Genomic DNA, 26339 nt, shown 5'->3' with positions numbered 1-26339 from the left:
TCAGATCCCCTAGAGCTCCCAAGGACTAAACCACCAATCAGAAAGTACACATGGAAGGACCTATGGCTCTAGCCACATATGTAGCAGAGGATGCCATTGTCTGGCATCAATAGGAGAAGCCTTTGGTCCTATAAATGCTAGTTTCTCCTGCTTTAGGGGAATGCCAGGGCAGTGAGGTAGGAGTAGGTGGGTAGGAGAGGGAGCATCCTCACAGAAGCAAAGGGAGGGAGTAGTGGGAAAGAGCAGAACCAGGAAAGCAGATTACATTTGAAATGTAAATACATAAAATATCCAATAAAAAAGGAAAAAAATCCACCTCTACGTGTATGACGTTTGTATAATTCAATCTCAGGATATTCAATCCAATCCTACAAACAGAACACACTGACATACTTCCTTGTCTACTTTACATCTCTATGAAGGCCACTAACCTTTCTGGCCTAAAGTTTGAATCTAGGTAATTATCAACATCCTTTTCTCTTTCTTTCCAACTGCTATTGTGGTGAATGAAAACTATTTTACTTATCATGGAGATTTTTTAATTAATTAGAATAAATTATATTTCTTCCCAAATTTTCTTCTAAGGTCTAGCAATACATTTATGTGATAATTATTTCAGAGCTACTCATATGGGTATCATGATGCACATTTGGGCTAAAGTGGATTATTCACTGAACCATTAAAACAGACTTTGCTTATGCTTACCTGAGCAATGCAGTGGGTTCTACTTAGTTATCTTCCTCTAATGCTGGTCACATGCCACTGATTATACATAGGACCTTCCTGTGTGTTATCTCTTTTATGAAGCCTTTGAATGTCTACAGACAAAAACAATGGTTAGCCTTTTCCTGAAATGACATGAGGTTCAGGTCCCTATATTATAAGTGTATCATATTTTTAGTTAATTATATAGTTCTTCTATTTTCCCAAATGTAATTGTATACATCAAGTTTAAAAACTCAGTGTTCCCACTTTATTATTATTATTATTATTATTATTATTAATTATTATTAATATTATTATTATTTTGTCTCTTACAACTTTATTTTTAAAAAGAGGGATACATATACAAATTTTTAAAGGCATTTTGGCATAACACTATATGAATGTTTTTGTCAGTACTTAATTCTTTTAGAGGTTTGATAGCATGCATTGAAATCTCACTAGTTACCATAAGCATAAAGTACATGTAGAACAAACATAATATAAAAACAGTTTTCTTGATGAGTATAGATTATGCATAATGATCTTTGAACAACTCACAGGCCATATGAAGCTCAATAAAAACAAAGGCCAAAAGAGAAAAAATGAAAGCCTCAGTTCTTCATAGGAAAATAATAAATGTATAGCACCCTCTCCGAGTGTGGTACACCTGGACCTTAAATCATTAATAATCCAAGAGCTGAGAATATAGTCTTGTGGCAATTTTTGGTATTCAAAGATGATGATGATGATGATGATGATGATTACTATGCATAATGAACAATATGGAACCATTCATCTTTGCCAGATCACTCTTAAATGAGTGGGAGAAAAGAACCTGACAGAAATGATGATATTTTTATAACATTATCTTCAGTTTGTAAGTTTAAATATATAGCAAGTAAATCTAAACAATATTTTCTTACCTAATTGTTTGTGTCCTTCTTTGGTATTCTCAACAAGGGCCTTCTACGTGCTAAGCAGTCTAACTCTAAACTATAACCATGGCCTAGTTTTAGTATTTCAAGAAACACTGGATGCATTTTGCACTTTGAGAAATGCGCCAATATCATGGGACAGAAAACAGCTGCTTTCAGAGTCGAGTAATTTAACTTAGCCATTTTATGAGACAGGCCTAATTAGAAGATAGGATAATAGTAGACAATAGTGACCTCAAGTATCATAAAAATGAGTTAATAAACTCTTGGTCCTAGATATCAAATATTGCCTATTGCCATAGGTGAAGACAAATAGTGTGTTTGGTTCAATGGAGTTTTAGATGTCTTCATGGATGGAAAATTTTTATTGTCTTTATTGTAAATCACATAGATTCCTTCCAATATAAACTTAAAGTATTTTAAAAATAAAAGCATTTTAAGTTAGTCAATGCATAAATTAATGACTACAAATGCCTTTAAGGTAAGTGTGCAACTTACTTATGTGATAACAAAAATATTGTAACATTATTTTTTATGTATGTTAAAGAATGGTGAGTAGAAAATTTGGTAAATAGGTTTGTGAGTTTGCTTTTGCATTATATATCATACATACACATTCACGCATCACATTGCAATTTAAATTTTCTTACACTGGTGATTTCTCTATTATTTTATTGTTATTTTTTCTTGATATATCTCATAAATTAAAGCCAACATGTGTGACATAACTTTTGTTACATATATGATAACCTGTGCTGGGTTTATTTTATCTAACCAGAGTTAGACACTAATTACAACAATGAAGCTATAAATACAGATTTTTTATTATCTATTCTCATCTACTTAAAAAATTTTAATGGACTGTTCCATACATTTCTGTTAATGCCACTTTGTCTAGTAGTATTACTCCAGGACCCAGCTATACCACTCTTGGACATATACCCAAAGGAATCTCCAACATACAACAAAGACACATGCTCCACCATGTTCATAGCAGCCTTATTTATAATAGCCAGAAGCTGGAAAGAACCCAAATGTGCTTCAACAGAAGAATGGATACAGAAAGAATTATACATTTACACAATGGAGTACTACTCAGCTATTAGAAATGATGACTTCTTAAAATTCCTAGGCAAATGGATGGAACTGGAAATAATTATTCTGAGTGAGGTAACCCAGTCACAATATAATACAGATGGTATGTACTCACTGATAATAGGATATGAGTCCAAAAATCTCATAATATCCAAAAAACAATTCACAGACCTTTTGAAGCTCAAAGAGAATGATGGCCAGAATGTGGATCCCATGGTCCTTCCTAGAAAGGAGAACAGAACACTCATAGGAGGAAATTAAAGGAACAAATAGAGGAGCAGGGATTTAAGGAAAGATTACTCAGAGACTGCCTCAAGTGGGGATCCACCCCATATGCAGCCACCAAACTCAAGCACTATTGCTGATGCCAAGACATGTTTACTGGCAGGAGCCAAATATGGGTGCCCTCACAGACGCTCTGTCAGAGTCATACAGACACAGCTGAGGACCCTTGCAGTTAACCATCAGACTGAACATGGGGACCCCAATGAAGGAGCTAGAGGATAGGACTGAAGGAGCTGAAAGGGTTTGCAGACACATGGGAAGAACAACAATATTAACCCACCAAACCCTCCAGAGCTCCCAGAGATTAAAACACCAACCAATGAGTACAAATAGAGAGACCCATGGCTCCAGTTGTATATGTAGCAGAGGATAGCCTTGTCTGGCATCAATGGGAGAAGAGGCCTTTGGCCCAATAAAGGCATGTTTTTCCAGTGTAAAGAGAATGCCAAGGAGCTCAGGTAAATAGGGTGGTTGGGAGAGGAAGCACCTTCAAGAAGCAAGGAGAGGGGGAGGGCAATGAGAGTGTGGGGAAAGGAGATAACATTTGAAATCTAAATAAGCAGAATAACTGATTATAAAAAAATGCCACTTAGTCTAAAATGTAAGTTCATGTCTAGTGTTTTCTAATAGTCTTTGTCTAGATCATCTAACTATATCTGAACGTATAATAGTCAATGCACTACGATTTCAATGTATTATAATTTTTGTATTATGATTGTTTGAAATATATTATTAATAAATAAATATTAAAGTGTAGAATGCATAAGTATTTATAATTACCTTCATCTTATAATTGGCCCCTTTATCATTATATAATAATCTGATTTATCACTTTTTAAATTGTTGATCTAAACAGTTTCTAATACAATTTATTTTATTTAGTTGTTCATTTTTATTTTTCTGCGTAGATGTGGAAAGTTTCATATGTATATAGTTTGTTTTATTTAGATTTTATTTTTCCATGTGGATTTACTTTTGATCTTGAATCATTCCTGAATCACGAAGACTTTTATGAAATTCATAAAGCTGAATCTTAATTTATTTTCACTGAAAATAGATGTTTTTTATAGAAAATATTCTGGTTACTGTCCACTCCCCAAACTTGTACTAGATTCTCTCCAACTCACTTGACAATGTGTGACAAGATCACAACACCACACTGGTAACTGGTAGTATGCAATTATATTTCAATAAAATACAGAATAACAGTAACTATAAATAAAGCAAAAAAAAAAAAAAAGATTTCACCAGCTCTTAAAAGAAAAACAAAGTTGGAAGCTAGAAATCAGTTTATGATGACCTTCACTGACATGTACAAGAACAGGTTAGAACAGAGAAACAACAACCAGGTGGCGATATATGAAAAATTATCCTCAGATAACAACAGCATAGCAAGATGCTGGCTATATAGACTCTATTGTGTTCTTGACAAATGCAGGCCAGAGTGAAGACTAATTTTATAGGAGAGACGGAGGTGTTTTTCAGAAGACTGAAATGCTATATTTCTAATCATAGCTGATAACTCAGAGGAGGTCTGAGAATAGGTTGATCAACTCGAAAGCAGTATATGCCAATCTTGTTATTTTTGATCTCTTCCTGCTCCTCTTCTTTCCTTCTTCTGTTTCCAAACCTCACAAGAGAAACCCAAAACCATCCTGAGATTTCTTAAGATTGTTTCCCCCTTAGAGAAAGGAATAGGTGAGAAACGTATTTATGAATTTTAAATTTAGGATTGTTGCTCTTTTTAAAGAAAAAAAACAAAAACCATAAATACCTTTAGAAAATGGGCCTGCTTTCTATTTCTGCCACAACAGATTACCTCAACTTTAACAAAAACTACTGTTTCCTTGAAGTTTTGTAGTTAGAAATATGACTCAGGTCTCAATAGGATAAGATCAAGGTGTTTTCAGGCACCGGTATGTAGAGAATATTCTCCTCTATTCTATGGGTGCAGTGCTTGCCAAATTAAGCAAATTGGCCGGTAGCTGTGGCAAGAAATAAAAAGCAGGGTATGTGATAGACAGAAGAGATTCTGGGATAGAGCTAGGTAAAGGACTGAACTGGGAATATGAAGCAGGTCAGAAGCATGGTAAGTGAGCAGACATAACCAGCCACGTGGCAGAGCTTAGATGCTAATAAATGAGATATTAAGTTATGATTGAATGAGGGAACAGCTAAAGCTTAAGGCCTGGATATTTTGTTAAAATGTTTGAGTCTTCCAGTCTTTATTCAGGGAGCATAAGCCTTGGAAATAAATCATGAGCATACAGAAAATGTAGATTTACACTGGGAGTTTCTTGGATTCTTTGGAGGAGAATCTCATTCCTTACATTTTCTGACTTTGGGGGGAAGGTTTGCTTCATGGCTCCTGTACTCTGCATCAGAAGTGGCCGCAGTTGACATCCATTATTCTATTTCATCACATCTTCTCCCCTGACCCTTCTCTCCCCTCCCCAACTTCCATTTTCGAAGGAACTGGAGATTATATTGAGCAGATGCTGACAATTTTGTTTCAGTGTCCCCATAATAAGTAACTTTAATTTTCTTGATTATTTAATACCACATATCCATGAGGTATAGAAATCTGAATTTGTATATTTTTAAGAAACTATTATTCTGTCTATTGCTTAACAATTTATGCATAGACTAAGCATCTGAAATGTGCACTATGTAAACTTTTGAAATTATTTTAATTGTACTGAAAAATAAAATTTACACTGCATTTTTCTTATATGTATAGTGTAAAAATAATCTCATAGAAGACTTGATTATCATATTGAAGGTCAAAAATATATAAAACTTTAACATGTTTATGATTGCCAAGAATTTGTGTGTTGCTATTTCTGTCACTTTATTGAAGGATTTTGATTATAGCAATTAACTCATATGGTGGTATAAATGAAAAACATAATTATTAGACTGTTGTTCTGCATTTGGTGGCACTGTTTGATGAGTTTATGTCATCTACAGGAGCTGGTGCCCTACAGGAGAAAGTAAGCTACTAATGGCGGTTTCAGAAGTTTATACCTTCACCCTATATCTAATTTGCTTCCTCAGCCTACTTTGTGAAAACACGTGGTCAGCCATTTCTTCTTTTGGCTGCTTATGCCATTTTTTCCTCACATCTATGAAGTTCTGCTCTTGAACTTTGAGCCCAAATAACTTCTATATTTTAAACCTTGCCTGGTCCATTGTGTTTTCCTATAGCAACAAATGTTTCCTAATCCTATCACAGTAACTGGTTCTTTTGATTCCCAATCAAAGCTTTTCTTCCAAAGTCGCCCAACTATTTTGTAGAGATAAAACCTATATGTTAATTTATGGAAATGTCTGTTTATTTAATCCTGAGACTACACCTTGTTTGACATGTAGCAGAATCCTGTGGCATGTTTTAATGTGTCTATGTAGATAAGGGAACCTCTCTGCTTTACCTTCTCACTGAAGATCCTCAGCTCTTAGGTTGTCCACTAACTTGTTTTCTGACAGAACTGAACAATGCCTGGCTCACAATAGATGAAGCAATTCCTTTAAAAAAAATCCCAGAGACAGAATATTTTTCCCAATAAGCAAGTGACATGTGTTAGATATATTAAATATTCCTTTCTTCTTTTGTTTCTTTGAACTCAGGGCACACTTGTTATCTCTGGCATTTTGCTCTCAACTCCCCTTGATCAGCTTTGTCTTGGACTCAGTCCTGCCTTATGCAGCTCTGAATTATCCTGATGCTTATTGCTCTGACTTTGGCATCCTCACTTGCTTATTATACAAGCTGGTTTATATCCCCTTTCCTTTTCCACAAGAGATGGGAGGATTTAAGAGTATTTGGAGTGCAGCTGCTTCATAAATCACACAGGTTTTCAGTGTATTGAATATTTTTATGAATAATTGGGGATCAAAGGAAAGAAGGACATTTGTATTACTTAGGAGCTTATGGGTGTCTGTGTTGTCAGTGGTTGCACTGTGTTGAGGCAGCATCTTCTCTTGTGTACCTGCCAGACTTGGACAAAAGATGTCTGTCATTCTTACCCAGACCAAAGTACATCAATACCAAGAATATGTGCAGATTCAGAGTTATCTTAGCCAAGGCATTCTCTCTTCCCTGCCAAGTTTAAGAGACCAGAGGGTGTCTACTATGCCAAACATGTGGGGCATGTAAACATCCTCTCCATCCCCTCTCCTACCTGCTGCCATCTGCCCTCTGCATGAACTTTACACCAGTTTTGGTAGGAGTGATTCTGAACCAGCTCCAGTTACACTTCCTGGCATTGCATGGTCAATCCAGACACCCAGGACAGAACTGTAGGTACACAGTTAAGATGCCTTCTCTGGATTCTAATAAGTGCTTAGGTTAGGAAGGACTGACTCCTCTAATCCTGATCCTACCACTAAGAGGAGTGACCTCTGAGGAGTTTTTGCAGGCCCTAGTTCTGAAACAGACTTTTAAAGCTCTCTAGTTGTTAGGGCCTCAGGGAAAAATAAGTTAGAAAAAACATGCAACGTCCTTGGTAGTGTCTCAGATGTCACTCTCTTCATCTTAGCAAAATCAGGTCATGCTTGATCTCTTTTCAGCACAACATGGGTGGGAGGAAATATAGGCTATCTCCCTCTCCTTCTCCCTCTCCCTCTGCCTCTCCCTCTTCTTCTTTCTCTCCCTCCCTCCCTCCCTCCCTCTCTCTCTCTCTCTCTCTCTCTCTCTCTCTCTCTCTCTCTCTCTCTCTCTGAGGCCTTCAGCTTTTGTGAGTCATTTTCCCTCTTTGCATTGATATTTTTCCCCAATGTATGACTTTGTTCTCAGTTATCTGATGATGTGGCCACTCCCAAGAAGTCCTCCAAGAGTCATTTGTAATAAAATGCAAAAAGCTTACTGAAAATTCAATCAGCTCTGGAGGACTTACTTTAAAAAATCAAAAACAAAACCAATGTCTACTCGCAATTCCACTTACTCATTCATCAAGGCTTTGGAAACATCTACCATTCACACACATCTTGCCAAGTTATCTCTAAAACAGAGGAAATTTGGACATGGTTTCTGAAGTACAGTGAGAAACCACACATCTATAAGTAAATGTCAGCACTGTGATTACTACTACAATAATTTCTGCCTAAAAATCCAAGGGCACAATGTCTCTTTACCCTGCCATTGAAAGAGGATTGTGTAGGAGCAGTGGATTTATATGTTCTAAGGAACAAATACTCAAATCACTCAGGCAGCTAGTTACTTACCTGTCAACTTCTGCACATGGTTAGATATACTTTGCATGTCTTACAGCTTTCAGGATCAAGACCCTGTGCATTAAAAGCACATAACAGCCAGCATAATGAATGTTTCCAGATTTTCTATAATGACCTTCTAAACCGTGGGAGTTCAGAACTAGCAGCAATTTGAAAAAGTGAGTTGAAAACGTGTTTTAAAGCTTTGTTCACTAAAGCTTCTGAAACCCTACTACAAGGTGTTCCTTGTTCAGAGACTCCTAGAAATCATTACTAGGTATTGGGAGCTGAAATCGAGCGATGATGATGGAGTAGAAATGGAAAGATCTGAAGGGCTCTACAAATGATGTAATAGGTATTTAACTTTTGGCAGGAGATAGGAGGGAGGCTGAGTATACAGTTTCTGAGGGGCTAATTTGCTTTTTGTAGAAATTATTACATGTTGTTTTCTTCAATAAAACAATAATTATTCATTTTGTGCTTTAAAGACTGACACTTCCACCTGGGTTTGTGATAAAATTATGTAATTTTATGACATAAGATACATTCTAAATATATTAAGATAGTTTTGTAATTGTTACGATTATTTCTGTTTCATAAATGGAGAAATCAAGGATAATTATAATATCAGAAAGACTATACACTAAATAGTTAGAGCTACATTGTAAAATTTTTTTTTCTGGTCAAATTTTGCCCTTTAAACTGTTTGAAGGTTGTTAAGTATAATGACAAAATTCAAGAGTTATTAATGATTTTACATTTCTTATCTCCTGGGTATAAACTTTAATCTTGGTTCTTTCAAAACTCAGGAAAATAGTTTTTAACAGAATACTCAAATTGATCCCAGAATTTCTTTTGATCTATGTTGTTTTTAAAAATGAGATGGGGAAACTCAAGGGACATATACAGTGTGTGAGGGAAAGTTTTCCCACACTAGGACACCAAGAGTTAAGTGACCAAAGCCATAAAATTGTATGTGGTCAGAGGTAGGATAAACTCATACATTTCCCACCCTTCCTGTTACACTGAACTTCCCAGCCCCTTTAACCCAAGACACTGAAAAACATTTGAGATAGCCTTCTCTGCCCATATATTCCATGCACTTGATTTCCTGTTTTTCTTACCAACAACTTAGAAAAGAGAAAAGTTTGGAGCCAGTTTGAGTTTGCTATTAGAAATGTCTCTGAATTTGTAAGTACATAGAGGTTAAAGTACAGAGTTAAGAGATACATAAGATTTTTTTTATTGTTTTTTAAACCATAAATATGCTCCTTTAATTATCTGCATTTAAGGGAAGAATTTGGACTCTAGAAGGAAATAGGAATCCTGTGGCCCAGCACAGCTTAGCCTCTTTGTTAATGATATCAGTGCATATTCAGAGGTACACAACAGATGTCTACAGAGGCCCAGTATTCCACAGCTGGGAATGGAAGGGCAAAAGGTGAATTGTATTTTTTAAGCCTGTCACTTTGAAAACTCCCTGCTTCCAAACTCAATGCATCTCCAGGATTTTCACTGCAGCAGTTCAGCAGGGGAAGCTAAGGCATCTTTGGAAGTAACTACATGTAGCACTCTAATCTCTCCCCAGGCCTGTGAGAACTTGTTGATCTGGCAGCTTTTTCTAAGTACTCTGCGCTTTGGTGGATGAATTTGGCAAGCTAGCATCTGTAGGGTTATAATAGAGAGGCCTTAGAGAGAGGCAATTCCTTTTAAATAGATCTGAATGGATAAGCATTAAGTGACTTCTCTGCAAACAAGTTCAAATCTTCAGATAGTATATTCAGGTTCCACTCTGATCCTATTCTTTGAACACTTGAACCCTTTTTCTTGGACTATTATGATGCAGTTTTATGGTAGGGTAAGTGATGACAGTATGTGCATTGAAATTATACATAAAATGGTCATTGTAGCAATTTTGTGGAGTGCTCAATAGCTTGTGCATGAATAATATCTCTATTTCCATCAATCTTTGAAATAAGAATAATAACATAACCAGCAAAGCCCATGTGACTAACTCACAGTCCAGGTACAACTGTGTTTCTACTGCTACCATCAGGATTCCAGTAAATGTTACAACTTTAGAGATGCAAAGCCAATCCCAGAGTCATTTTCACTGTAAGGAGTATAGCAATAGGTGAAAGAGGATGGAGCAGTATTTCTAGATGATAAAAAAGAACAAAAGTCAAAGAGAAACAGGAACAGGTGGCTTTTGTGGGCAGAGATTCACTTAAGAATGTGAGGATGACAGTCTGTTAAGGAATCACAACTGTCTAACATAAAGATAATAGCAGAGTATTTCCCATTTTTTGTGACCTAACTTGCCTTGGGAAGGTGGCAGGGCTTTATCCTTATATTTGCAGAGAAGCTATTACGACTTATCAAAGTAAGAGATCCAAGAGCCAATTAAAGAGAATCACAACTGGACATAATGTAGAAACCAATATATTATGAGAAGTCCAGCCCCAATGAATATATTCACATTCCAAACCTTGTATATAGGTGGAGTGAACATGGCAGGAGTAAGAAAGGTAGGGTTACTAGAGTAAAATGTCTCAGAAGGTGTAGATGTTGCCATCTTTCTTACAAATGTTTGTAAAAACATGACTGGAACAATGCCAATATAAAGAGACTCACTATGAAAACACAACATACCCAAACCTATGGGATGCAATGAAATCAGTACTGAGAAGAAAACTCATAGCCCTAAGTGCTTCCAAAAAGAAACTGGAGAGAGCTTACCTCAACAACCTGACAGCACAGCAAAAATCCCTATAACAAAAGGAAGCAGATATACCAAAGAAGAGTAGACAGCAAGAAATAATCAAAATTAGGTCAGAAATAGACCAATTAGAAACAAAAATAACCATTAAAAAATAAACAAAACCAAGAGTTGGTTCTTTAAGAAAATCAACAATATTGATAAACCCCTAGCCATATTAACTAGAGGGCAAAGAGAGAGTATCCAAATTAACAGAATCAGAAAGAAAAGTGGAGACATAACAACTGGAACTGAGGAAACTCAAGAAATCATCAGATCCTACTACAAAAACTTATACTCCACAAAATTGGAAAATCTGGAGTAAATGGACAAATTTCTAGACAGATACAAGATCCTAAAGTTAAACCAGGACCAAGTAAATCATCTAAATAATCCCATAACACCTAAAGAAATAGAAAAAGTCATCAAAAGCCCCCCAACCAAAAAAAGCCCAGGTCCAGACGGGTTCAATGCAGAATTTTATCAGACATTTATTGCGGATGTAACACCAATACTCTCCAAGTATTCCACAAGATAAAATCAGATTTTGAGGCTAACACATTTTTTGAGGCTACAATAACTCTCGTACCTGAACCACACAAAAACCCTACAAGAAAAGAGAACTTCAGACCAATCTCACTTATGAACATTGATGCAAAAATACTCAACAAAATCCTTGCAAACTGAATCCAAGAACACATCAAAACGATCATTCATCATGACCAAGTAGGCTTCATCTCCGGAATGCAGGGATGGTTTAATATAAGGAAATCCAACAATGTAATCCACCATATAAGCAAACTCAAATAACAAAATCACATGATCATCTCACTAGATGCTGAGATAGCATTTGACAAAATTCAACACCCCTTCATGTTAAAAGTCCTGGAAAGAACAGGAATCCAAGGTCAATACTTAAACATAAAAGCAATATTCAGCAAACCAACAGCCAACATCAAACTTAACAGTGGGAAACTTGAAGCAATCCCACTAAAATCAGGGACTCGACAAGGCTGCCCACTCACCCCTACCTACTCAACATAGTACTGGAAGTCCTGGCTGGAGCAACTAGACAGCAAAAGGAGATCAAGGGGATACAAATCGTAAGGAAGAGATTAAAACATCACTCTTTGCCGATGACATGATAGTGTACTTCAATGACCCCAAAAATTCCACCAGAGAACTCCTATAGCTGATAAACAAGTTCAGCAAAGTAGCTGGATACAAAATTAACTCAAACAAATCAGTAGCCTTCCTATACTCAAAGGACAAACATGTGGAGAAAGAAATTAGGGAAAAAGTACCCTTCACAATAGTCACAAAAACTCTGAAATACCTTGGTGTGACTCTAACTAAGCAAGTGAAGGACCTGTATGACAAGAACTTCAAACATCTAAAGAAGGAAATTGAGGATGACCCCAGATAATGGAAAGACCTCTTATGCTCATGGATTGGAAGGATCAAAATTTTAAAAATGGCCTTCCTACCAAAAGCAATCTAAAGATTCAATGCAATCCCCATCAAAATTCCAACCCAGTATTTCAGTGAATTGGAAAGATCAATGTGCAATTTCATTTGGAATAACAAAAGACCTAGAATAGCAAAATCCATCCTCACCAACAAGAAAACATCTATGGGAATCACTATCCCTGACCTCAAGCTATATTACAATGCAATTGTGCTGAAAACTGCATGGTACTGGTACAGAAATAGCCATGTAGATCAATGGAATAGAATAGAAGATCCAGAAATGAGCCCTCATGTATATGGTCACCTGTTTTTTGACAAAGGAGCTGTAAACATTCAATGGAAAAAGGACAGCCTATTCAACAAATGGTGCTGGTCCAACTGGCACTCAACATGCAAAAGAATGAAAATAGACCTGTTCTTATCTCCTTGTACAAAGCTCAAGTGTAAGTGGATCAAAGATCTCCACATTAAACCAGATACACTGAAACTATTAGATGATAAAGTAGGGAAAACCTTAGAACACATAGGCACAGGAGAAAATTTTCTGAACAAAACACTAATGGCTCAAGCTCTAAGGTCAAAGATTAACAAACGGGACTTAATGAAATTGCAAAGTTTCTGTAAGGCTAAGGACATTGTCAAGAAAACAAAATCGCAGGCAACAGAATGGGAAAAGATCTTTACCAACTCCACATCAGATAGAGGCCTAATATCCAAGGTATACAAAGAACTCAAAAAGCTAGACACCAGAGAATCAAACAACCCTATTTAAAAAATTGGGCACAGAGCTAAACAAAACGTTCTCAGCTAAGGAATATTGAATGGCTCAGAAATATCTGATGAAGTGCTCAACATCAGATAAATGCAAATCTAAACAACCTGAGATTCCACCTCACACAAATCAGATTGGCCAAGATCCAAAACTGAGATGACAACAGATGCTTTCGAGGTTGTGGAGAAAGAGGAACACTTCTCCACTGTTGGTGGGGTTGCAAACTAATACAACCACTCTGGAAATCAGTCTGGCGATACCTCAGAAAATTGGACATAGTACTACCTGAAGACCCAGCTATTCGACTTCTGGGCATATACCCCAGAGACACTTTAATACACAACAAAGATATATGCACCACAATGTTCATAGCAGCTCTATTTATAATAGCCAGAAGCTGGAAAGAAACCAGATGTCCTTCAGAAGATGAATGGATACAAAAATTGTGGTACATTTACACAATGGAATACTACTCAGCCACCAGAAACAATGACTTAACCAAATTCTTAAGAAAATGCCTGCATCTAGAAAATATCATCCTGAGTGAGATAACCTAGTCACAAAAGAGCAGACATAATATGCAGTCTCTCATAGTGGGAAGCTAACCCCAGAGATTCGCACTGCGCCAGAAACAACTCACAGACTGTATGAAGTCCAAGAAAAAAAGAAAACAAAAAAAAAAAATAGTCATGATCAATCCTTACCCACCAAGAACACATTGACAAATTCCGGGTTGTACACTGTATTACATGTACTGTCTGCTCATTGTTAAAACCAAGAAAACTTTGACTATTTCCAGGTTGCATCTTGTTTTACATGTACTTTTTGCTCATTGTAACTGGTGGGATCTTGATCACACTATCAAAACTTTAAAAAAAAGTACTGACAAAAATGTATTATGTACTTTTATGCAAAAGTGCTTAAAATCTGTACATTTATCTTTGTTCTTCAAAATAAAGTTAAAAAAAGTGACACACTGAAATGGAAGAAGGAAATTTCATAGAGTCTCAATCCTGACAAAGACTGTGATGAAGAGTGGGAGAAGGAGAGTTAGACTTTCTCAGGGATGAAGCACGTCTTGGCTCTCCAATGCAGAAACTCTACATGGTCCAACAACAATGAAACAGAGTCACCAGGATATATCTATAGATCTGTGTGTGTGTGTGTGTGTGTGTGTGTGTTTGTGTGTGTGTGTGTGTCTGTGTGTGTGTCTGTGTGTCTGTGTGTATGTGTGTCTGTGTGTGCACACGCATGCATCCAATAATAAAAAATTAAATTAATAGAAGCTTATCAATGTGATAGTAGGGGAAATATGTGGAATGAATTGTAGAGATAGCACCCAAGGTGGCTAGAGGAAGGAAAGCAATGAGGGAAATTAATGTATTTTGGTTTAGATTTTTACCATTTAAAAATCAATGTAAAGACTAGGAAATAAAATTACATGTGGGTTAGGAACCCTTCTGCTATACAGATAGTTTATACCCAAGTTTGGGCTAAGGTAATGTTATCATTTACACAACATAAGCATACAGATTCTTTTATTATGGTTAGATTATTTCAAAATTTAACAACATGCATTTATAACATCAATATGAATCAGTTACACATAAGTGCCTTTGCCTGTAACTCTTTCTGGAAGATAGGCAGGCTCCTCGAGTCTGAAGCCAACTTTGTCAATAGAGTGACTCATTCTGTATAGTAAAAAAAAAAACATACTTGCAATAGTTAACTCATATTATATAGTTAAAAGTTAGTGTCTATTTCAAGAAAATGAGGAAGGATTCAATAATTTTGAAATACATTAATTTTATTCCTGATAGATATTTCTGAGTTCCCCTCTGATTCATTATCAAATTTTACAGTGTTCAGATTTTCTCTAATATGAACATTATCACCAATGTGTAAGACTTAATGAAACTATGATTTTAATATAGATCTACTATAGAGAATGTGAACCAACTAATAGAAAGGTCAAGATTAGTTTCTGTAACAAATGAGATCACTAACACCTCAAGATATGCAACTATATCTAAGGCATTTCTATGGTTCGAATTCAGCACAGAACATTTGAAACCTATCATTTATGTAAACAGACACACTCTAAAACTTGTTGCCCAGAGTCACAACCCACAAAGACTGATATTATCTAAACACATACTAAGACTACTGTTAAGATAAGTCCAGCCTCTGCTCTCAGGAGTCTTTTATGTTGGGCCAAAGGATGAGCTATGGATGAGTGGAAACATGAACATTTATTAAAACTTTCTACAATCAGATAAATTAGTGAGATACACAAAACAAATACTAAGATTTAAGTAGAAGCTTTTCCTTGTTCTTGGAAATATACAAGAAAACAATACAAACCAAAAAAATTAGATTGTCTCTTGTAGGCTTCCTCCAAATATAACAGTATAACATAATTGTTTTTGGAATGAAAGTCAAATAAAATTGTTTTAAAATGGAAAACTATGAAAAAGAAAGAATAGTACAGTGTGCAGTATTTTCACTATCCATTGATGATTGGGTATTCTTAAATCTATGATGCCTCTAGTAATCTGTTTACGCATCCAGTCTTTTTTTTGTTGTTGTTGTTTTGTTTTGTTTTTTGCTTTTTGTTTCCCCCCTCTGGATTATTGAATGGTGCTATGACTGTAAAAAATACTATAATTTAATCCAGATCTGTGGCATATCAATTATTCCTGAATAGAAGAGTATTTGTGACCTATGACATATGTCCTCAGGTTAGAGTAAGTGTGAGCTAGTCTTATTAGGACTTTATCTATTCTATCTATCTATCTATCTATCTATCTATCTATCTATCTTCTATCTAGTAAATACAAATTTTACTTAAGGAGATATATCACTATTTTAAAGTAAAATTATATTGTAAATCATTCCTTATCTATAATATCATTGTTCACCTTTGTTTTTGAAGGTCCTCTTCACAAAAAATTGTTTCATATTTCTTACCTTCTTTTTTTGCCCAGTTTGTGTTGTTATGTATGTTGAGAATTATTCAGTAAGTTATTGGTATCATATGTTAATGTGTATGTGTATGGTGTGTATGTGTATGGTGTTTATGATGTGTAGTTGTAAATATCAATTTACCATGCCCTAGAATTACCTGGGCATTATTCTTTGAGGAAGCATTCAGATAAGTTTGGCCTTTAGGTTTGACTGTAAGAAAATGTTTTGAATGTTTATTGATGTAAGAAGACATAGCCCATTCTAGATAGCACGATTTTCTGGGCAAGAAATTCAGACTTATTTAAAATTGAAAAGGAGCTAGATGGCAGTAGGAGCAGCTGTATCTGTAGGATCATGCCTTTCTCCTTTTCACTGGGAATGTGGTGTTACCAGCTATGTAGACCTCTACCTGCTGCCATTTCCTCATCTGTTGGACAGTAACCAAAACTTAATTGTAGGATGAAATAAAACCTTTTCTCTCCCATGTCAGGTGTTTTATCCCAGCAATAGAAGTGAAACTAGTATATCAGGACAGAGAGAAACTTTTGTAACTAGATATTTCTTTGCTCTGCCTTTTTTATCCTTACTCAGTGCTAAATTATGTAACCTAATCTTCAGCTGCCTCCAGAACTCTATTCACTCTCCTCTGTGTCTGTCTATACTGTATAGTCAGTATACCATCAGTTTGCCATAATTTCAGATCTCCATGTCTTTCCTATACATGTTTTCTGAATATCTTGCTGTATCGCTACCTTTTATTCTTTCATTGTCTATTGCCTATAAGCCATTTGTCTTGCTGTCTCCTAAATTCACATGTATATCTTTTAAGTATCACAGACAAGTCATGGAATGGAGAGAGGATTTGTGAGGAACAATCAAAATCAATCTGTGAGTTATTGTAAAATTCAACAGCTTCATTCCAAAAACATTGTTGACAAGGGAAAAGTAATGTTTATCAAAATAGTTTAGTGTTATGGAGAAAGATACATGAATCTAGTTTAGAATCAGGTATGCCTCTTAGAAAGCTACATTGTTGTGTAGTGATAAGCTAATATAATCTTAGACTAAGATAAAAGGTCTGGGTATAAAATAGAAGAAATGACTCAAACATGAAAGCCCCATAAACAAAAGAAGGGAAAAGAGATCAGTTAGAGATACTTCTGATATTTCCAATGTAGATGAAAACTACGGTAGAAGGTTCGTCCACTTTATGAAAATTTTTTTCTTAATGTACCCCTTTGAAGGAGATGGTAAAGGTACCTCCACAGATAGCAGTCATGGACAGAATTCATGTCAGAATAAGAGGTTAGAAGCTGTACCCACAAATACTTAATTATAACCTCATAAAAATGTATTCGTATACTTTTATGCGAAAATGCTTAAAAATCTGTACATTTATTTTTGTTTTTTAAAATAAAGTTAAAAAGAGCACCGGCTGCTCTTCCAGAGGTCCTGAGTTCAATTTCCAGCAACCACATGGTGGCTCACAACCATCCATAACAGGATCTGATGCCCTCTTCTGGTGTGTCTAAAGACAGCTACATATACATAAAATAAATAATTTTTAAAAAAGCAAAGAAAAAAAAGAGGTTAGCAGCTGAGCTCAGAAGTTAGTATAAACCATGATGAAATAAAATGAGACCACTTACGCAAACCATGAGCCTTCTGACATTAAGGAATATTAGCTTGGAAAAGACCAATGTAAGAACAAAGGTGGAAAAGGAAGTATCACTTTCTCCTAGGGGGCTTATAAGTAGTTACTGGCTCACAGTAGTGATCCACTGAAGGTGAGTCTAACAGAGTATGTTAGGGACCACAAAAGGGCCTAGTCTTATCCACAAAGCCGAGGCACACCTCCTCAGAAGAAGCAAAGCCAAACGTGAAGGACTTATTACAACTTGTAAATGCCAAACACCTTTAAAAACCTCAGCATTAACTTCTCTTTGTTTTAATGCCAATTTTTTTTGTTTGGTTTTAAATAATAATTTATGTCTTCATTATTACAGCCTATATTCGCTTTCTACACCATGCTTCCAGATCACTCCAGTTAAAAAGAAACTGACCTAACCAGATTTACCATTTCTACCAGACCAGTTTAACCACACAATAATTTTCTTAATGTCAAGCTACTTTCTTTACTGGGAACTAAATTGGGGGAAACAAGAACCTTCTGTCTCCTGTGAGCTGTTTTTGCCTATTGTAGGAAAGGATGTCAACCTTTGCTAACAATCTCCTGTGGGTCCCTTTTCTACTGCTTCCTGATTTTGTATTCTTCCCTCCTGGACTTATTAACTGAATCTTCTCTCATGGGGATTTTCTATATCAAGTCTTTACCAGAGCTGGCAGACAATTGAGGGTGGCTAATCTCCAAATACTTGGTCTAAGTTATAGAAAAAGCAAGTAAGTACTTGCTGAAGAAAGCCATACTCTCTTTTACTTTCAGCCATCTCTTTTATCTACAACTTGAATATCATAAACAGACAGTATGTCTTGAACATTATGTAACTTTCAGCCACTGAACTCACAATGTTTGGTAGACATAAAAGAAAAAATAATTTATAAAAGGTACCTGAAATGGAAGAGTACAGAATAAGAAATGGAAGAAATGAAAAGAAGAACATACAGTGTAGCTCAAAATGGGGTCTATTTCAAGCAATGAGAGTCATATATACTAAGAATAAAAATTAAACACTCACATAAAGAATCACATAAATAAATAAACAAATAAAATCATAGACAAAACTACAATAGATTCAAAAGTGCAGGTACCAGTCACACCAGCTGACCATATCAATAGAGTATAAAACAAAAAGAAATGCTAATCTGAATATTTCTTTTATAAGATTTTATAGATATTAGACAAAGGCAAACTTGGAAATGAAAGATTACCTCTTCACTTTTACACTTAATGCTCAATGGTTAGAAACATGATTTAAGCAAAGTTCTTGTTTTAAGAAAATATAATGTATAAATCCTTTGATCTTATATGTGAAATGAGATGATCTGTTTCAAGTTGTAGAACTCTGATTCTACTATTTTTTATTCAAAATATGAATAAAATAAGATGGTACCATCTTATGTAGAAAGCTCTGTAAATATACATTGTAAAGATAGTTTTTCACAATCTTTTGTTTACAAGCACAAATTTTCTTTACTAAAGCTGTGTTTCAGAAAAAAGAAATGAAGCCAGGGTTATGTTTGGTGGAAGACTGGTGATGTGGTGTTGGGGAAAGGGCTGCCTCTATGGACTCGCTCTGAGGCATCCCTTCCCTCTGAGGTAACAGTCACACAAAAGTATAATATGAAATAGAATTTATTTAGGACATTGAGAGGGTAGTTGAGGGACTAGTAGAAACAGAGAAAAACAGGGAGGTCAGGGAAGGAGGTAGAGAAGAAAGGCTGGCTATGAGCACATGGAGGAGGGAAATTGGGAGAGAAGGGACAGAGGGGATAGGAAGAAAAAAGAGCGAGAGAAGGCAGTGAGGAAGGCGCAGTCAGCCCCTTATATAATGTGTCAGGCACCCATGGCTGTTGCCAGGTAACTGTGGGACAGAGCCTAGAAAAAATAATAGTAACTAATATCCATGAATAAAGTTTCAAAGATCTAGCAATCATTTGGCACAAGAAGAATACAGGGCATTATTGCATTCTTTAGCAGTCCCAGAGATACATGTCACCATGGTGATGTTGTGTGTCTCATGATTTTACCCTAAGGTATTTGACATTTAAAAAATAGAAAATTACATAGCAATAAACTTAGTAATATTTTAGACACTTGGGATCCAACAATGGTTAAACAATGGTTCTTACTATCTTAGAGACAAACAGATACACAAATAAATAGAATATACTTGGTAAATAATAATATACTTTATCATAGAAATTCTTACAAATGAGACAGAGTTAGCAGCCACAGGAGGCTACTTGTGTAACGTGATATGTAAGCTGAGGTTTGAGCAACAATTATCTATCTACCAGGAGCAATAAGTATATTTGCGTTTGACACATAGAAAGCGGTCAATGGGATTGTAAATGGAGATATTTTTTTAATTTTATACCACCTGTGTTGTCCACTATTCTCTATTCAGACCCCACAGTCATAAACCTATGCTACTACAAACTAAGACAAACAGCAAAAATTAAAACCACAAACAGCCACAGAGCAGGAAAGTATCTGTTCCTCAAAGAGTCATGTTGAAAACTTCCCCACTGCTGAAGCCCATGCCTTCAGTTTTACCCTTTCTATTACTTAGACGAGACACCAATATCTATGAGACCTTACTGGATGACTGCTTGTTTTCTGGCTTCGCTCTGGAAGCCTCATCTGTTAAAATGTTTTTATTTTCTTCTCATGTCCTGACTTCACACATGGCTAGTTTTTAACCTTCTGAATTCTGCTTCACTGGTATGCTATATATCCCAATTGTCCTGACTCCAGCTATGGAGGATATGATACTGTTTTAATTCTAATTTTGTTTTTATTAGCAGAAAATAACAATACTTTTTCCCCATTATTGAGTGAGCTCACTCATATTTATTCCTCTTTAAGCCAGTCAGTACCAGGCTATACCTGACTACTTCATGCTGAAAGTGAGCCAAATACATAAATGAGTAGGTGTAACCACTGAGCTGCTAGGACTCTGGGGATTGTCATTTTTTGTTTTGTTTTGTTGAGGAACAGGGGAGTATTATGTTAAATATAGTATACTGAATTAACAGCACAGACACTAAATTTACTTCTTCCTCTTAGAAACAGAATCAGACATATTAAAACATCTGCTTTAATTTCTTCGATGGGACAGACTTCAAAGAATGAAAATCAACCAAGATATGATTTCTTTCTATGACTCTACCCTTAACTACAACACTTAGTAATCACTTCAAAATATAAGTCCATCCTTGCCAATTTGAAGCATTCACTAAGCTGATGTATAGCAACTTTCTTATTTCTCTGTTCTAATAGGAATATCTTCCTTCTGTCAGTTTGACCCTAGGGTGTATATGAACCTATCTCATTCTGAGTTCTGATGATTGTTCAAGGATGAATGTATAATTCAAATTTTGTCTAATAAGACTGTAAGACTCCCTCATTGGTAAGCAGATATTAACCCCAGAAAGCTTCGAATACCCAATACCCAAGAAACAATTCACAGACATTATGAAGCTCAAAAAGAAGGAAGGCCAAAATGGGGATGCCTCAGTCCTTCTTAGAAAAGAGAACAAAACTCTCATGGGAGGAAATGCAAGTTAAATAGAGGAACAAGGACTAAAGAAAAGATCATGCAGAAGCCGCCTCACCAGGGGATCCACCCCAAATGCAGTCACCAAATCCAAGCACTATAGATCGTCCCAAAAAGTACTTACTGGCAGGAACCAGACAGAGATGCCCCCTCAGGGACTATGCTAGAGTCATACAGATACAGCTGAGCATGTTTGCAGTTAATCATCAGTCTGAACTCAGGGAACCCAATGAGGTTTTTAAATAAAGAACCTAAGGAGCAGAAAGGGGTTGCAACCTCATGGGAAGATAACAACATTTTCAACCAATCAAACCCTCCAAAACTCCCACGGAGTAAAACACCACACACTGTGTGTACTTTGAGAGACTTATTGATCCCGTTGCATATGTAGCTGAGGATAGCAGTGTCTGGCATCAATGTGAGAAGAAACTTCTGTTTCAAAGAGGGCACATTGTCCAGATGCAGGGGAATGACAAGGCAATGGGGTGGAGAGGGGGATCAGAAGGGAGTGCACCTTTGTGAAGGCAACTGGAAGGGGAGGGCAATAGGAGCAGGGCAGGGTAAAGAGATAACATCTCAAATGTAAATACAAAGTACCGGATTTAAAAAAGAATACTGTAAGACTTTTATTTCAGATTTTTTTTTAATGAACTGAACACTTGTATATTGTAAACTTGGAGTTAGGTGTCAGCCTGTTGTTGGCATCCATTTTATTAGAGAAGACTAAAGCCAACACAAGAAAAGTGAAAAATTCCAAAGGAGAAGGAGGGCTTATGATCTTGAGGTTGTAGACCTATACTTGAAAGCAAAGCTTCTCTGGAAGTAATTTACTTACTCTACTGTTAGTTTCTCTTCTGGTTTTCTTTTATGAGAGCATCCCATAGACTTTCCTTTATTGGGTATCTTGGTTTGCATGTATCCACCTTGGCAAATAAACAGTGAGAAGTTTTACAAAGAGACAACACACTCCTCTGTCCATAAATACAGCCACATGTTAATGAAATAAAGACCTTCTTCAGATATTTTTTCACAGAATGAATGTTGACTTTGAAATTGCTATGTAGTCACAACACATGATCAGCAAAGAAAGAAACCCAAAGGCCAAACAATGCCAAAGTGTTGTCAGCAGAGACCAATGTCAGCAAAGCCCAAAGAAGACCAGCAAAAAGTGGCAAGAAAAACTAATGCTATACACAACATCACACACTATCTGTTGGGTAATACTTTTATTCTTTCCAAACATAACATGTCCCATCGGTCACCTACTCTAGTGAAAGAGTGCATGCACTTTTTCCAGGCAGCTTTCTGAAAAACAGAAAGAAAGAAAAAAAAAGTAAGGAAGGAAGAAAGATCCTCTCATAAGACATGTTAGGGGTTCCAGAAAAAAAATCACCAGGACACAACTAAGTCTTCAAAGAAACCAGAAATTTCCAGTTCAGTCACAGGATAGAGTCAAAACATTAAAAAAGTTGCAAACATTAGACCAAAACAGTTTGAGTTTGATTTAGCACATGGTATTTTATTTTTACAATCCAAACCAATTTATTCCTAGATTGAAAGAAACAAGAAAGTTTAGTACCATCCCTTAATTTATTCTCTTCTCTCTCTTGGTTGGACATGTGTAGGAAATTTTTAAGAAAGTTCCAGAGACCAGAGATAAAAGAGGTTCATGCCTTACCTTAGTCAGGGTTTTTATTCCTGTATAAACATCATGACCAAGAAGCAAGTTGGAGAGGAAAGGGATTATTCAGCTTACACGTCCACATTGCTGTTCATCACCAAATCAAGTCAGGACTGGAACTAAAGCAGGTCAGGAAGCAGGATTTGATGCAGAGGCCATGGAGGGACATTACTTACTGGCTTGCTTTCCCAGCCTTGCTCTGCTTACTTTATTATAGAACCCAGGTCTACCAGCTCCAGGATGGCATCATCCACAATGGGCTGGGCCCTCTCCCCTTAATCACTAGTTGAGAAAATGCCTTACAGTTGGATCTCATGGGGGAATTTTCTCAACTGAGGCTCCTTTCTGTGTGATAACTCCTGCTTGTATCAAGTTGACACAAAACCTGCCAGTACAGTTACTAACAGTCAATGAGGGTAACCTTAGCCAAGATACCTAACAGAGGGGACACGGAAACTGAAGAGGCTACCTCCCATAGCTAGGCAGGACCTCTAGTAGAGGGGTAAGGACACCAACCTACCCACAAAACATTTAACCCAAAATTTTCCTTGTGTAAAATAGAGACACAGTTAATGTCACAATGGAAGAACTGGTCTACCAATAACCAGTCCAACTCGAAACCCATCCCATGTGCAAACTCCATTCCCTGACATTCTTAATGATGCTCTGTTATGCTTACAGACAGGAGCCTAAAATAACATTCCTTGAAGAGGCTTTACTCAGAAGCTGATTGGAACAGGTGCAGATATCCATAGTCAATCTTTGGATGAAGGTTAGGAACTCCTTTACAGGAAGGATTGATGGCCCTGAAGGAGATGGTAACTCCAAAGGAGGACTAACAGAGTCAACTAACCTGGACTTTGGGAGCTCCCAGACACTGAACACACATGGGCTTGAACTAGGGCTCCAGCACATATGTGGTAGACATGCAGCTCAGTCTATTTGTCCTCCCCAACTTTTAGAGCAGAGACTATCCATGAGTCTAGAGCTTAATTGTGTTTTCTGTTCAAAACCAGGGTTGCCTTGTCTTTCTTTAATGAAAGAGGATGTGCCAACCCTGATTGAAACAATGCTTGAGGGTATGGTGATATCCAGAGAGGCTACACGCTCTCAGACAGGAAGGGGAGGGACATGGAGGATGGTCTCTGTGACCAGAGGACCCCGAGGTCTGGCAGTATTTGATGTAAATAATGTTATTTTCTAAAAGAAAGAAATCAGTCTGGCAGAATGAGGATTTTTCTTCAGTGTCTGTTCCCATCAGAACTTCTTCAGTATACTACACCTAATTTTCTCTCCAATCAAACAAGAACTGCCGTGTCTAGAACAGTTATAGACACATAATCTTTAGTTATTCCTTATTATCTTGTTACAAATATATTTGTCCCCGGGCCCCATATAGTCAAGAAAAACATGTTTGTAACTCCTGCCTTAAAAATACCTACCCACTGTCCTATTTAGCTTTGACACTCAACATGACACAACCTAGAGTCACATACTAAATACCTTCTCATCCCTCTCCAAGCCTTGTTTAAAAACAAAATCAAATTGAATACATCCCGTTCCTGACCCTTCAGAGGGTAGAGATGTGCACTGTATTTTCCACTGAAGGGGCTGGCACAAGTCAGCCTCAGCATAAAAATTCCAGGACCCAGAGAAGGCATTCAGCCCTAGAGTCACCTCATATGGGAGTCTCAGTTGAGTGACTGCTCAGATCAGATTGATCTATGGGGCATATCTGAAGGGAAGCGATTTTATTGTCATATGATTCAGGAAGGACTAACACCATGCGGCCAGTGGCACTTTCTGGGCAGGCGGTCCTGGGCCACTGGTTCTTAATTAGTGGGTTATACGACCTTTCAGGGTCATATGAACTTTCCCAAAGGGTCACCAAGCACCATCAGAAAACATAACCTATATGATTCACAACAGTAGTGAAATTACAGTTATGAAGTAGAAAGAAAAATAGTTTTATGGCTGATGTTCACCAGAACATGAGGATACGAAAGGGTTGCAGCATCAGAAAGGTTGAAAACCACTATTCTTGCGATATACAAAGACTAGCTGAGCATAAGCAAGCTAGAGAACCAGCAGGCATCATTTCTCTCTGTTTTCTACAAGTCACTGCTTGAGGTTCTGTTGTGACTTCCATCAGTGATGGGCTATCACCAGTAGACAGAAATAAAACTTGTTTCCTCACCCAAGTTGCTTTTGTTCAGAGTGTTTCATCTTAACACCAGAAATGAACAATCCTGAAAATAATCATATTTCAGCTGAAGTAATTGCTTCTGGCCCCTGGCCTTTTCATGCTGAGATGGGCGTGTGCCAGCCCCTTCAGCGGGAAATCCAGTGCTTACTCTACCCTCTGAAGGGTCAGGAATGTGATGTGTTCAATTCAGGTATTTTTTTTTTCACAAGGCTTGGTGAGGGATGAGAAGGCATTTCATATCTTGGTCTCAGTGATTTTATTCTAAGTCCTGTCAGGACAGTAAGAAGTAGAGAAAATGCCTGTGCTTAAACAGAGGAGGTCTGCTGGGTTCATTCGTTAACAGTCAAAGGGCATTGAAAAGCTGTGCCGTTTGTCTCCCAAACTGTGAGAAAACCAAGCGTTTAATACTAGCGTCGCAAACTCAAACCAATCAAACATTGGCAGGTTCGGATTGTTTTCTTTTGAAGCTTTAGCTTATCTCCATGGGATAAAAGGCTCTCCAAACTGGCTCTAACTAAAAATGTCATCCACCCCAGCTGTTCCCTGGTTAGCAGAAAGGGTGGTGACAGAAGGCTCCTTCCCATAGTCTCCTTCCATAATATCTCTCTCCAAATTTGTATGGCAAAGATGTGGCTGCTATTTATATGTTGATTATTACAGTTCTGCAGTTTATTTTTTTTTCCATGCAGAATTGAAGGTTATATTTAGAACAGCTGACATCATCTTTAAATATACACTGTAGCTCTCATTTGGTAGCGATGGGCTGTTGAAATATATGCCACCTACTCAACTTCTCAGGGAAAAATGGCATAGACACTTCACACATGGTTATATATAAATGTGTACATTGGCATGGAAGTGAACTGGAAGCTGTATGATTTGGGGGGAGTCTTGTGCACTCTGTTTTATGCCTTCTAAGTTTGATTTTTATTCTAAAAAGATGAACAATTCTGAATGCTAATTACATGCATCATAACTACATATTTTTGGAATAACATTTATCCATTCTAGAAA

This window comes from Micromys minutus, assembly GCF_963924665.1.
Source record: "Micromys minutus genome assembly, chromosome: 1".
NCBI lineage: Eukaryota > Metazoa > Chordata > Mammalia > Rodentia > Muridae > Micromys > Micromys minutus.
Note: the sequence above shows the minus strand (reverse complement) of the source record.